Source organism: Calonectris borealis, chromosome 1 (assembly GCF_964195595.1).
Source record: "Calonectris borealis chromosome 1, bCalBor7.hap1.2, whole genome shotgun sequence".
In the NCBI taxonomy this organism is placed as follows: domain Eukaryota; kingdom Metazoa; phylum Chordata; class Aves; order Procellariiformes; family Procellariidae; genus Calonectris; species Calonectris borealis.
In genome coordinates, this window is record NC_134312.1 from 40979668 (window position 1) to 40995240 (window position 15573).

At 38.2% G+C, this 15573-nt stretch overlaps 1 protein-coding gene across 1 annotated transcript in view; it reads left to right on the forward strand.

Moving 5' to 3' along the window:
* LGR5 (leucine rich repeat containing G protein-coupled receptor 5) overlaps positions 1 to 15573 on the forward strand; it is an 88715-nt gene that overhangs the window by 20569 nt on the left and 52573 nt on the right. The gene's annotated exons all lie outside the window — the stretch shown is intronic.

A 15573-nucleotide genomic window follows, 5' to 3' on the forward strand; every position in this document is an offset into this window, starting at 1 on the left:
TTGCGATTGTGGATCCACTGTGTCAGGAACAGTTAAAATAGAGAGGCAGGCTCTATAAAAGCTTTCGTAGGAAAAAAAGAGCTATTTGTGATGAATGGGAAAACCGTTTTATGGTGTGGATAGAGAAACAGGGGCATATGTTCTATCTCAAAGACGCTCCTATTAAAAAAATAATATCCTTTAAAGACTGAGTTTGGAAAATTAATTTCCCCTGCCAGCAAAATGCATTGAATAGTATGTGGGGGAGAAAAACTATGTTCCTGTATGATAGCATTCTTAAACTGCAAGTAGATAACAGATTTTTCAGTTGTCTTTCTATGTCCTAAAATATGTTGGCACTGTGAACATCTGCAGTATTTGTATTCCAACCCATGTGATGTCAGCTGCAAAAGCAATGTTAGTTTGAATGTGAGAACATGGTCACAAAAATAAAAATTGATGGAAGAGTTATAAAGAAAAGTAGAAGCATTCATCGAAATGCCATGGAGAGTTGCAGTTAGCCTGGGAATATTTATTGGTTTTGCTTAGGGAGGCAGCACCACCTCATAGATAAAGCATTGATCTGAGATTCAGATCTGTATTTTCTTCCGTTTCCTTATTGCATTGCTTAGTGCCACAGCAAAATTAGTTCGTCTCCCACTCTACAGTCTCCTCAACTCCTAAATAGTAGTTAACTCTTTCTTTATGTTGTTCTTTGAAAACTATTGCATAATTGAATACTGCTGTACAAAAAGTGCGGGAGGGAAAAGCCAGTAAGCACATAATTACTTTGGTCCAGAAAATTGTCCCCCCATACCCTGCCAATACAAGCATTCTTGGGTATGGGTGGGCAGAAGTTGCTGCCCTGGCACTCCCAAGAAAAGAGATAGCAATTCTGTCTCAGAGCTTTGAATTATATCACATTTTCTGTAGGATGTGAGCTAGGGTGCAGGTTCCTACAGCTGTCATTCACAAACCTGAGGAAGGACAGGGGATTGCTTTTGTCCCTCTTTTCAAGTTGCACAGAAATTAGTTTCCTAAATCCTTAGAGTTTTTCAGAACGAAAACCATGAGGATATCAGAGGTTCTGTGACTCTTACAGCAGGAAAAAACACTGACCCTAATTATGAAAGTTGTCCTTCTTCCATGGCGTTCTGTCTATTGCAAGGCCAAGGGTTTTTAAAATAATATTCTTGTGGTAATACGGAAATATACAACTCTTAAAATGGTGCAGAAAAATAGTTTTGCAGGAATACTTCACACTTTTGTGATACCACTCGTTTCTAGTCCCAAAGGATTCAACACACATCTGAAGTCACATCTATGTAGAATTTTTTAGGAAGATGTGTATGAGCTCTGCCTGTGTTCTGAGCCATCTGGAAACCATCAGCAAAGCACTGAGCCTGACTTTACCTGAGCACTAACCTTACCAAAAAGGATGTTTTTTATCTAGAGACACCTAAGAATCTGCATGGGAGAGAAACCTGTTCCATCTCATTGAACCTAGAGGAGTCTGCCTACAAGATAGAAACTCACATGAAGCTGGGCTCCGTAAGCTCTACTCTCCTGAAACACGTCCTGAGTTACAGAAAAGAAAGATTTCAAAAGTGTTCAAGTGTTGTTGCAGCCTAACTTGCATTCACTTTCGTTAGGGTTTTACTAATTTTTATTAAATCGTCCTTACTAAGTATTGACCTACCTATTTATATTTTTATAAAACAAAGCCCAACAGTCAAGTCACAAGTCTTAACATATACTGATGAAAGTAAAGACAACTTCTCACTTCCCCACATAAAGAAAACTAGTTTCTTTCATTAAAAGAAAAGCTTGAGTAAGCAATCAGGCATTACAGTATGCTTCAGATGTCAGAAAACTTAAGTTGTATTGGTGCAGAGAAGGAATCAAGGAAACAGATTTCTTCATCTAATTTCCTTGCATCACCACTAGTATAAATACTTTGCATGCATTTTATCTTGTAATTTAGTTGCTCCTGAAGTCAACTGAACTGGTATTCAGCTCCAGATTCACATGCTGATCTAAAATGCAGATGTCTAGAGTAAGCAGTATCTCACTCTCCTATCAGTCAATGTAGTCCTACTCATTGGAGAACATTGACCAAAAAAGTCACTTACCTGAAGATGAGATAAATCTTTCTAGATTTAACTGACTATACTAGGAGCCCAGAAGCCTGTTTCACAGGCAGACAGCTAACTTAGGGGTGTTAGGAGCTGAATTCGAGTCTCAGAGGTCAATGCAATTGCCTAAACATAGGTATCTAGTGCACTCGATTTGCCTTAGGGCCTTAGCTGGCCTTCAGTTGTCCCTTCCAAAGACAACGGGTCTTGTCATAGGTCATAATGTTATATTTGCCAGGCCCATGTGGATGTCTCAGGTAACTGAGGATGTTTCAAATTACTCTAGATGCCTATGTTCAGCAAACTAAATTGAGTCTCCATTCTTTAATGGAGCTGGAGCTTCATTTAGATGCTCACACATACCTGCCTTATGCCATTTAAGGTACTCCAGGTTATCTGAGGTGTCTCCATGGGGTACATATGATACGGCCTCTACAGGAAGTGCGTCCCCTACTGTATGGAGGGTGTTGGTTGGAAGCCAGGTAGGATACCCTAAGTCGTCTCAAGAAGTGACCCACAGATAAAAAAATCTGGCCTAGTTTACTTTTAATCAGCCAAAAGCCATGGCATAGTTCCCTTAGAAATCTTCAAGGCACACCGAGAATTGCAGTATTATTAACACAGTGGGGAAAGGGGGCAGGTTTGCAATAGAAAAACCCTTCTGTTTAAACTTGTGTAATAGGCTTCATATTAGTTTTACAGTGAGTTGGGCTGAGAGTGGATGATCTCTTATGCCATATCCAAGCTGCAGAGAGTTTTCACATTTAAATTATGAGGTCTCTTCTACTGATAGCAAAAATTGGGTGGGACATGTCCATATAGGTGGACAATAAGGCAAACGAAAGAAGCAGTTGTAAGGTGTGGCCTTCAGCCACGTGATTTCACGTGATTTCACATATATAAATCCTTGATTAAGCTTCTCCCTTTCAACAGTACTAGAGGGAAGGATAATCTTTGTATATCCTTGTGAGGCATGTCCAGTGAACTTCACAGATCCCCAGGTTGGGTGTTCTTGACGTTCACAGTAAATTGTCCAGTGTGGTTAAAAGGTCAATTTGTTCAAACAATGAGATCTCTCTAGATTGGGGGAAATTTGAAAGGGGTCTGATTTTTTTTTAATGTTAAAAAATTTGCCTAGCATTGTGGCACTGGCACCTCAAAATTTGCCTGGAGTCTCCAATGTGTGATCTTCTGTTTTTCTTCTTTTCTGTGATGCATTAACATTTTGACCTGATTATTTCAATAATAATAATAATGAAATGCCTTGTGCCCTTCAAAATAGCTCATACCTTGGGTTTGGTATAATTTACTGGATGCAAAATGCAAAAAAAAAAAAAAAAATTAGAAAGGAGACAACACAAACATTATTAGGATCTAAGAACAGCCTAAAAAAAGAGTTTGTGTGTGTGAGGGGCAGAGGGTCCGAGGGTTTAAAGTCTGTCCATTGGTTTATTTGGAGAAAGGTAAGTTAATACAGTATTGCCCTAAAATCCAAACACAAGGCAGTATGTACCATATTATAAATTGTTAAGCCTTGTAAATGTATAAAGTTTTTATAAAATACCATAAAGTAAAAATGAATAATGATTTTTATAAAGTTCTTGTCTCTACTTTTAACATAAAACAAACAAAAAGTCTTCTGACATCTGACTAAGGGAAATTTTAGACTGTTTCATTAGATAAAGCAATCAGGTTGTGCTTTAATCAATTTCATTGTTGAATTAGAAGAAACATACCTTCCACTCTTAAAATAGTAACGTAATTGTAAAGTTGTCAGTCTAGGGTTCCTATTTGAACTGATTACACTTGATAAAAATAACAAGCCATGACAAATAGTGGGGCTAGGTTTCAGTAATTCAGTGAAGAATGTCTCTACCAAGTCTTTGTGGCAAAATGTCTTGTTTGCAGGACAAATGCAGAGTTGAAATAACAACCCATGAATACCACTGGTGAAATGGCTATGTACACAAGGTGAATGCTAAAGTTTTCCCTTCTGAATGGACCTTTTAATCCAGGCATTATCTAGGCTCTGAAAAAGTCTTCAGTGGCCTTACGTACAGATTAATGGGAAAAGCTGAGACTCAGAGTTGGGCTATTTGCAGAAACAGTTTTCAAGATTTACTGATGGTTGACAAATGCCATTTAAGCTTTCAAAGCCATCAATATGCTATTGAAAGGGATTTAGAGGGAAATCCTCCCACTATAGAAGATGAGGACTTTGAAGGATCTCGGTGGAAGCCCTTGGTCTCCCCACCCCTTCAAACCTTTCACTGGCTTCCTTCAGCATATAGAGCCCTGAAACGCGTGGCTATGGGAAAGGGGGGGGAGGTCCCTTTCAAAGGCATTTGTATATAACTGAATGTGCCAATCTGCTTTTGTTCAGGCATGAGAACTGAATAGAAGTGTTTCCAGAAAAAGTCTGTTGTGCTCATGGTCAGCTTTTCAATAGGCTTTCTGCTAATAGATTTTTAATATGGGAGCTGGAAATAGTGAAATACAAGTTTGAAAATTTTATTGAATTGAAAAATTGCCCAGAAAAGGCTCTCTGCCCTACAGCATTTGTTAATGATGCTAGCATTTCCTTCTTTAACACCGTCTTTTAAAGAAAAGTAACCTCATACATTATACATATGACAAGACAAATCACCTGAGCTGAGAGTTTAATTATTTAAAATAATGCCCTGTCTTTTTTCCACAGACATTTTAAAACCTGTTTCTATGTTCTTTCTTTTCTCTGGTTATTTAAAAGCTCATTTTCAAACCACATGCCTTTATTAAAAAATGTCCATTATGGGATTAGGTTAGAAAAAAAGACACCTTAGATGATCATGTTTTTGTTAAAAGGGTTTTAATTTAAGATCAGGATGGCTTGAAGTCCTGTTTTTTTTCTGTGCTGTGCTGAATCTGCAGGATTCAAGATGAAAATTCTGAAGAGCTTAATAAAACCGCACAAATGAAAAAGTGGCAGAACCCGCTGGACAGTTCTGGAGAAAGATCTCTCTGGAATCTCCGGTGGATCATGCAAGGATATACTGGGGCTTTATTCAGAAAGTTCCTGATGGGTTTGTGTTTTTCAGTCAGAATGAATGCTCATAAAACCCCCTTTGCAGTCCTTTTAATAGCAACAGTATTAATGCATGTAGAACCATGGCGTGCTCTCTTCTTCAGTCTGCTGCAAGTGTATGAAAGTTGAGATCCACATGCCAAGACCATGACTGAGAGGGGCATCCTTCACCTCTCTAATCTTCACACCACTCCCCACACAGGACGGGAGAACGAAGCCAGCCTGTGGGCTGAGGTAGTCTCTTTTTACCTGTGTGTGGTGTGAGGAGGAACATCCGTCTGCATCCCACCAACTCCAAACCTCTCATGGAGGTGAGGCAAGGCTGACTGGATTCTGCAGAGCATGGAACTTTATTTCTGTCCTATATTTCATTTCTACCTGCTCCATTTTCAAGCTGGCATCTGTTTTGTCACCATTTGGGGGAGGAGTGCAGCAATGTAACAGGTACTGTCTTGTGCACCCTTGTGCAAGGTAACACCAATGGTCATCAGCAGTTGCTGTCATGTAGGTGGTGGGCCTTGCTGTATTCGTTTGTGCTGCTTGTTCATTGCAAGGCAAATTAAGCCTTTAAGAGGTCTCCCAAAGTGTCAGAGAGTTTAAGCCTTCTAGTTCCAAAATGTTAATTCATCTTCACCCAGAAAGAACCATCACGATGCAGGTTATTCTGAGCAATTCTTCTGTTTTTCTGGTGGAGCTGACTGGAAAGCTGAACTTTATGTGAAACAAAAATTGAGCAAAGGCTATGGAAAAGAGAGGGAGAGGAAGGAAAAATGAGCAGAGTCAGCACATCAGTTTGGAAGCAGAAGACCTGGAATGAAAACTTAAGTACCCAAATAATTGGAGCAGACATGGCAACCAAACAGAAAAGAAAGAAAAGCTTTAACAGTGAACAATATGGAAATAAAAGAAACTGAAAAAAACACTTCCTTAGATTTTTGAACCTACTCACTTGAAAAAAAGGTATAAGGGTGATTTCGTAAGCAGAAAATGTCACACTTTCCTCTTCTTAGTGACCCAAACCAAAGGCATCCCACCTTTAATTCAACAGATTTTAGAAACAGATAAAAGGACTGGAAAAAATACGTAGAAATCTTCCCAGTGAACCCAGCAGTACTACATTCACTACTCCAGGCAAAGCGATGTGCTGTTGATGATTTCCACAACTGTGAAATACTGCCTATTGGGTAGAACCTGGCATTAGGCACTCAGAGGCCTGGGATGACGTCCTCCTCCCATGGGAGTCAATGGGAGTTTTGCTACCAGCATCAGTGGAGCCAGGTGTTTACCCCCAGGCACTGTTCTAGTGCTGACATTGACTTGCTGTGTTGTAAGTTTTAAGACATGTAAATAATAGGGCGACTGATACTTTCCAGCATTTTTATAGCATTTGGAATAGCTAAAGAAAAGAGATCTTGGAAAGTTCATTTCATGCGCAAAAAAAGCAGAGCAGACAGGTGCAGTATAGGGGACATACTTATTTCACCTGTGCACAGTTGCAATAGAGTTGGCAGCAACAGTTTACATTTGTTAAAGGTTGGTTTTGTAATATTGCTCAATATTGTCTCCAGGAAGACCCAAAACTGATATTTGAAACCTGAAACTGAGACACAGCAGTGGACTTGACTGAACAGCACCAGTTAATTGCTTGCCCTGAAGAGATTTTCTGTTGATCATCATAACAACCACAAGAAGTGGTGGGTCACTGGCCTCAAAATGAAGTTGGCAAACACTGGATTATGTAAACACTGTGAATAAAAGGAAGGAAACGGGGATCATTTATTCTGGATCAGAGTCTGCTGCCTCTACTGATACTAATTATTAGCTTATCCTCTGAACAGCCCAGCTGATCTCAGTAGAAATAGTCCTGAAGTATTTTGTCTCCATGTATTAATTGTACAGCTCTGATCCCAGTAATTTAAGTTATTGGAAAGGGGAATAATTTATCCAAAGAGAAGACACTTTTATACTAGAGGGAGCACAGCCCTTTCCCCTGAAAATTGTGCTGGTATAACCACATGAAAAATACATGCCAGCCCGATCCAACATGTGAGGTCTCTACCGGAGATTTCTCCTTGGTAGGGTAAGTTAGTGCATCTCAACCCTGCTCCTTGACCTCAATTGTTTAAAGCTATCATCTCGGGTATTTCAGTACTCTGCCTATCTAAAGGGCAGCTGTTCAGTTACAAGCAAACAAAATGTGTGGAGACCAGGTATATGTGATGGCAGTGTAAGATTAAGGACCTGATGTTTATGTATATTCAGATTATTTTATACCAGCCCATGTGAAGGTATGTCATGATGAAAGTGAATTTTGAACGCTTAAGCAAAAAAAAACTTTAGCTGACGGAGAAATACAGTGGTTTTAAGTGCATTATCTTTGTAAGAATCAAGCTATACATATTTCCTGGCACTTACTGTTGCAGAAGTTTGGGTGTTCAATCTGTCAGTGAAAAATCTCACAGCTCTGTCATTCCTCTGAGCTCCGCAGGAGGTGTTGGAAGAGGCTGTCAGCCAGCTGGGAGCTGGCAGATCTGGAGGCCCTACTGTACTTCAGCAAACAAGCTCTGTCAGACATAAAGGGAAGACGTGCATATAAAGAAAAATCCACAACTTTGTATATCTGAAGTAGATTTACAATATTTACATCCTATGTGTAGCATCACCCAGCATTACTCTAAGCCAACACTGCCAACTGAAAAAAAACAGTTCCGCTTCATCTTCCTTATTAGTTTCTCCTCTATACTTTACCTTGTGGTGGCACAAACAGCAATGCAATGAACCAGCTCAGGGAACTGACTTGGATTAAAACAATTTTTTTTCCTGCTGGATTTGTTTTAATCCAGATCAATTGCCAACTCTGGTTCAACAGCATCCTCAAAAGGAATGGGCTGTGCTGGGATTGGGGGTAGAGTAGGAGTAATTCTTTTGGTAGCAACGTTGGATGAAACTGAGCATGCTGGTAACACGACATCAATTGAGTTGTCCACGTAATAAAGAGAAGATTCTGTAAAGAATTATTTCAGCTAAGCAACAACACAAAAATGATCAAATTAGTAATTCAGAGTAGAACTCTAGTAGTTGTGATATAGCATAGCATCATTTGCTCTGCTGAAACTCTTCAATTACTCTTCAACAACACAAGGTCCAACTAAACTATAATAAAAACAGAAGTGACAGTGCTGTGTTAAAACAAGTCCAACCATTTAGCACCAATGCGTAGGAAAATGGGAACCTATAGAATAAGAGTAATGAAGAAGCTAACTAGAATTTTACTGAAAATTCTTCTGAGATAAAAAGATCAGTTGGGATCAAAGAGGTGGACTCTTGTCTTTGCAGAATTAGGTTTTTGCCATTTCCTTTACCAAGCCAGAATTTCACCCAATCTAGATTATGTGTATTTTGCAGTGATCCAGTTTGGGAATACCAAGTTTATATATACGACAGCTACTAAATTACATCATGCAAAGTAGCATTGTGCAGATACCCTGCATTGTGAAATTAGTACAGTCATAGCAGCATCCTGCATCCTGCTGTACCTGGGATAGTTAGCCTTTCTGAGGGCACCTAACATGATAATGTAACTTCCAGCCCTGGAGCCAGCCACTTATCTGTACCTTGGGGACCTCTGCACCGTGCAATGTAGGATACATATTTCCTGCTCTAAATGCAGGTATATTGTGCACAGATTTCCGGATACTCAAGCTTACACCATCACTGCTAGAAAGTGTTTGTAGCAGACACTCTCAAAGCTGTTTGCTTTTTAATTCTTCAAGTCTGTGCTGTGGAATTGAGTTGAGGCAAATTAAGACCAGCAGAATAAATAACTTACAGTGTATCCTGTTACAAATGAAATAAGGCTAATCCTGATTCATTTCCACCCTCAGCAGCCTTGCTGAAGTAATATTGAATATTTTGGTGAAGATGCATTTTAAAATTGGGTTGTGTAACATATAATCTATGCTGTGCATAACTTCCAGTTGGGTATTCAGCCCAATTGGCTGTGTGGCCCATAATACTTGATTTAGGAAAGTTGTACTTTATGAAGAGGAATTCCATTCAGTCCTCTTTTAATTGCTTCTGCTGGCTTTTGTATTATAAAATATTCCTTTAGTTATTTAAGCTTTAAAATATGTGAGTTAAGTACAGTAAATGATTGACATGTTGGAATGTTTTTGTAACTTACCCTGGTAATTATTACTTAGCAAAGTGAGTCTTCAGCGCCAAATGAACAGCCATGAATCAGCTTTGAAAGTAAATGGATAATTTCATCTAGGGAGCATCATGAATTTGATATACAAAAAAAGCAGAGCACCAGAATCTTTGTACCTAAAATGAAATGTCAGGTACTTGTCAGATTAATTCAGCACTGTGTGTGTTTGATCTGATCTTTGATCTTTACTTTCTTTTTGACCCTAATTGTTTGCTCTGCCCTGCTCCCTCTGCTGGAGTCTTGGATAAACTGAATGGCAAAATTGTTTCCTGAAAAGATTAATCATGCACGTACTGTTTGCTTTACAAATGTTCTGCAGTCTAGATTTAAGTCTTTGATGGCTGTTTATATGACAAAATTGCCTACTATGTTCAGAAATAATGCATGCTGTTTAAAACGACTGAGTGTTACAGAGTTTTTGCAGTAATAAGCCAATTTTTGCTGTCTGTGACGTTAGAGGAACCCACTGACAGGTGTTGGGTGTGCAGAATTTTGGCCAAAGCACTTTGTTAGTTTGTGTTGAATGCAGACGTGGCCTATCAGCCTGGTTTGCCGGGTTCTAATGTTTAATATTCACCCAAAGGGTTATGGGCCAATACACAACAGCAGAGAAGAGGTGTAGGCAGAGCCCTTCTGACCTTGCTGGATCATCTTTGAGGCTTCCCTAAGTTCAAGGTTCCTGGTCCTTCCCATAGATATCTACAACTGCAGTGGTTGTATCTTCTGTAAGCAAAATGCATTGCTGGAACAAGCACCACTGGTGTGCCAAGGAAGGGATGGACAGTGTGAGGGGGACGGTGAGAGTACTGTCCATTTACTGGCATAAAGCTCTTCGTGAGGTGCAGAGGCACACATATTCTCACTGCAGGGTCTATTCTCATGCGACCACACGTCATTTGCTTTTTGCAGGGCATGTTTTAATACAAAGGTGTTGGGTCTCTGGAAACAATGAACTTCAATGTCAAGTTACAGAAATTTTCTGTAAAAAATGAGTAACAAGCAATCCTGTTTTAGCCTTGCATCACTTCTGTGTTAATTTTGGAAGTATAGAATGGGATCAGTTGCTGATAATTTTCTATTACCAATAATATTACATGGGATAATGAATTCTTAAATATTTACTTTTAGCATTTGTCATTATCAGTGTGCAGAAGGGCAGAAATATCCATGCTGTTGCCACTTGTTGTTTACTGTGAATACCTTGATAGAGAGATTACCTGCTCCGTGTAATGTCTGTTATAACTCTTTCTCTTTACTGCTTCTTCCTGCAAATCTATCACTTCTTTTCCAGAAGATTTTTCCAAATACAAAGATGTACTGCTCCAAATGTGAATCATTTAGTGGAAATTCACATCTTAATCATAGTTTACTATAGAGTCCTTCAAAGAACCACAGATGAAGTTTGAAGCTAGTTGTGAGAAGAAATGCTATGATTTAATTGTCAGGAAGCGCTTACAATGCTTATTTATGCGTGCTCATACTCTGCCCTGTGCTGCTCTGTGTGGGTGTATTAAACATGGAAATACATGACTACCAATTTTCATGTTGATTTTGGAAGATAATGTAATCTAGGACCATTAAAATGAAAATTTTTCTGAGGCTATTGACAGCTTATGCATCACCATTTGGAAAACCAGTGTAAATGCCATGGGGTGGAGAGTGTGATCTCATGAAAATGGCACTGAACAAATCATCATCAGTGTTTGGTTCCTCCGTGGTGTATAACCTGCTGTTTGACTGTGAGCATGTCACTTCACCATTAGGTGTCTTAGTTTCCCTTCTGTAAAATGATTGTAATTATTATTCTATTTATTTATTGAGACCCTTGAATGAAAACATGCTATAGGAATTTATTTGTAAGAACTACTACTACTACAGTGTTGGCAAATAGCTTTATCTACTTTAAGTAGCTGTAGCAGATGAATTTATTTTTAATATCCATAGTGAAGCATTTGCATTAGTAGATGGCATGCACTTAATAGCTAGCATATTCTTCCATCGTACAGTGGAGCTAGTAAAGTATTCTGCCAACAGCAGAAACAAGAGTGCTTGTGTTAAAAAGATAGGGGAAGAGCAGTAGTAATTCTCACCCCTTTTCATTATTTTGTATTACTACATATAAGATAGTGTCCAATTTTGCTGTAAATGGATTAAGGAAATTGTCTTAGTTTAGGAGCTGTTCTCAGATGGTAGGAACTCAGGGAGTGCATTCAGTCTTTTGTCAGTATTTTTATATGAGTGCTTTATCTTTCAAAGACTTCCATAAAAATAATCATTAATACATCTTGTTCGGCTAACGCAAGCCTAGAGGAAACATAATTAGTAATCCTAATAATAAGTCTTGATCATTTTCTAAAAAATCAACCAGAAAGCAACGGTGAAAAAAAAGATAGGCTACAAAATTCATTGTCTTAATATTGGTTATTATTGTGTTAGCCCTGCAATGGGTAGAGAAGTTTGTACCGTTCAGAATAATGGAAGTTTAGTAGTAGATTAGCAGGTTGGTGAAAGCCAATAGAAGCCTTGCATATATTCTAAGACAGATTTTTGTTCTCCTTCAAAAGACATAAATATAATGTGGAAAACTGATCTTCCAAGATGAATAGTCACTGAAACATCTCTTGTAATAACAGCTAATAATAGGTTAGTAACTTGGTCTCCAGACTCATCTATTATAAGTTAAGAACTAGTTCACTTAACTTGTTTTACTGGCTTTTGGGAATTCATTGTGAACTACTCATTTTTAAGATGGTAACTGGATATTTTTTCAGCATGTATATGCATGGACAACAAAACTGGGGGGAAAAAAGACCTGTTGTATTTGCCTTCCTGGACTCTGTTTTGCAAATGCTCAGAATTTGCCCATATAGTGACCAAGAAAAAACAGATAGGTGCATGGTGCAGTTTGCAATATTTTCCATCCTTCAAAGATTTCATCACAGGTAGGATTCCTTTTGCAAGTCACCGGAGACACAGTGTGGTGATTGATTGGCACAGAGTATAATTAAGGTATCACTATAGTGAGACGTCTTGTCAATGCAGCCATTGAAGGAAAACTTTTTATCTTTCGAAAACATAGAAGTTTAGTTTGCTGGTATGTTGCTTTTATAGTCAGCAGTTGGAAACAGGCTGCAGGAATGCTGATGGGAGAACAGACGATGTGTTCATCTGACTGTTCAAAATAACCTATTGCCTTTCCAGTACAGTACCTCAGCTCATGATGCAGGTAGTTTTCATAAAGGTAGATCTGGTACTATTGCTGTTCACATTAGGAGGATTTTAAAACTCAGAGTGTTTTTACTATGCAGCTCCTACTGACATTGGTGGGGTTTGCATGTGCTTTGGTGGTGGGATATAGGAGTAGTTCTGTTACACTAACTTATTTAAAGATTTTCAATATTCTAATAATTTTAAGTTTTTCATCACTGTAGCTTGTAAGAGTCTGCCAAGTTTGACAAGAAATGTTTGCAGTTTCAGCTGGTTTGGTTCTGAGTATACATGCACAGGCACACAAAGGAAATTGGGGAATGGATCTGATACAAAACCAGAACTGTTCCACTGAGGATAGTTAAAGATCTAGTACCTTGATTTTAATATTTTTCAGCATTACACTACAAATCCTGATATATAAGCCATCTTTCATCCCCTCCTCTTTTCTAGAGAGAGCAAATTGCTGATTCTGACAGGCTAGCACTGAAAGGAGAAATCAGAAAATCCATTTGACGCACTTTTTGGAAAGAAATCATTGCAGGTGCAGGACATAAGACATACCCATTACAATTGTCACTGTTTTTCACAGTAATAATATCTAAGCCTACAATTTACCAACTAGCTCTTTCTGTCTGTTAGCTGTGCTTGATCTAGCTAATGGACATAAATCTTATCCTAGGTATGTCTTCTTGGCAATACAATCCAAAGGCTGGCAAGTTTGCTGAGAACCTCCTTTATTTGTCGCTGGAGCACTGTGAGGAATTTCTGCTCAGCAGCCCAAATGCAGTATTCCTCACATGAGACCCAGTGACTGATTGCATTGCATTAACTCTTTTTGTTTGTCTCACTTCTCTGAACATCCCCCCAGAAGTAGCTCTGGGTCATGGGACTTCTCTCATAAGTCCCTTAGTTACTTCAGTGAACAAAAATTGGAAGAAATGCATCCATGGTGATTCTGACCCAAAAGAGTATTCTGAATCTAAAAACTGTAAGCGGAGATGAACTACTGCTTTGCCAGTATAAGTGATGTGAGGTTTTTAGGGACAAATGATGTCGCCTATTTAGCCAACTGATATAGTTGGAAGAAGTAGAGGGTTTTGATTTTTGTGCCTGAAGGTTTCTCAGTTTTTCCAGCTGTATCAGCTAGCCTAATCAAAGATACTACCTCTCCCTGCAGTAGTCTCCCTTATATTCGTAAACTCTTATGGCTACAACAATAACATTGCCAGCATAGACTGGAATGGCCTGTGTATCAGTTACTAGTGTGTTAAAAACTAGTTTGCAAAAACATTATTGAGCAAATTTGGAAATAATTACTGTTACCTCCACCATCCCTGGAGGTATTTAAAAGATGTGTAGGCGTGGTATTTAGGGACATGGTTTAGTGGTGGACTTGATAGTGTTAGGTTTATGGTTGGACTTGATGATCTTAAAGGTCTTTTCCAACCTAAATGATTCTATGATTCTATGAAATATGCATAGGTAATGTTTAGTAGTTCTGTTACACAAAAACATCTTTGTACTTCATGTTCCAAAAAACCAGTAATCTGGAAAAAAAGGAATCTATCTAACAGAATGAGGTTATTTAACTGGTAGGTTTAAAAAGAGCTAGCAATTGTTGCAGTGTAGACTGGGAAAAAGAAAAGGTTCCTCTCTATTGTATGATGTGGAGCACATACTTTACCACATGAGTGGAGTCCAAAAAGGAGAGTAGGACATTGGAGTTCGCTGTTGGTAAATCCACCGCTGGGGTCTAAAGATGTTTTTAAGAATAGTGCATGTATTGTTGATTTTCTCATTGGGCGTCAAAGCACGTAATGAAACCCACATTGTCTTATTCTGATGCTTTTAAGATATTAGGGTCTAGTCTGTAAGTTGCTTGTGTCTGGTGTCATCGTGGGGTCCTGTGGGTAGTAGAAGCAGTTTCTCTGGTCAGCCATAGCACTAGTTAATGCTGGTTTTGTAGAATGCCCTAAATATGTATCTATCTGAAGATGAATCACTCCCATCTTCCACCAAGGCTGGCTTTTTAAGTCTAAAATGTGATTTGGTACATTTACAAAACCCCATTAAGACGTGTTGAAAATCTCATGATCATAATAGTATTGTTAAAATATTGGGTTTATCTTAATATTCAATAGTATATGTTTCACTACCTGGATGAGTTTTTCTTTTGCCAAATAAATCCATGGTTTTGTTCCTTTGCCAGAATAAATCCTTTGAGCCTTTATCAAAGTGAAAGGGTAATAACCTGCTAAATGGTATGAAAGAATTAGGTGATAAAGTATTACACTAAAGAATGAATTTAATAAGTACACAGTTCTCAAATTATACCTTGATTTTGAAGTGAATGCAGAGACCTTACCCAACAGTGATTTGATAATTGTTGTAAAGTATTAACACATTTCCTTTATTTCAAAATCTCTACATGAAGTATGTTTTTAAATTATACATTTTAAAATTCAGCAAAAGATCAAACATCAAAATTAACTATGCTGACTAAAAGCATATATTCTGTAATGTGAAACAGACTGTGAGTAATAAGAACTAGATGGAGTAGGAATAGGACGTCTACCCACCAAAGTACAGATAACTTATTTACCTTGTAAGTTCTCAACAGCTGGAAGAAATAAAGTTATCTAAATACTACCCAAAGTAGCTGGAAACTATAAGCGCCGCTACAAGTATATATACGTATGTTTAAATAGTGGGGCGTTTTAAATTATCACATAACGTTTGCATAAAATGTGCAAGTCTCTGCTATTTTTATTTTAACAGTCTACAGGAATTCTGATACAGTGGTGTATGTCATGTCTTCCCCACAGAATTTTATTATGCGGTCTGTTTACAGTTTTTATACTTAATGCAAAGCAATTATAATGATACTGTGGGGCATGGGGAAGACAATGGAAAACAATGAAAAAGAATGTTAAGAATAAAACGGTATTACATGAAATTTAGTCTAAAATATAGCT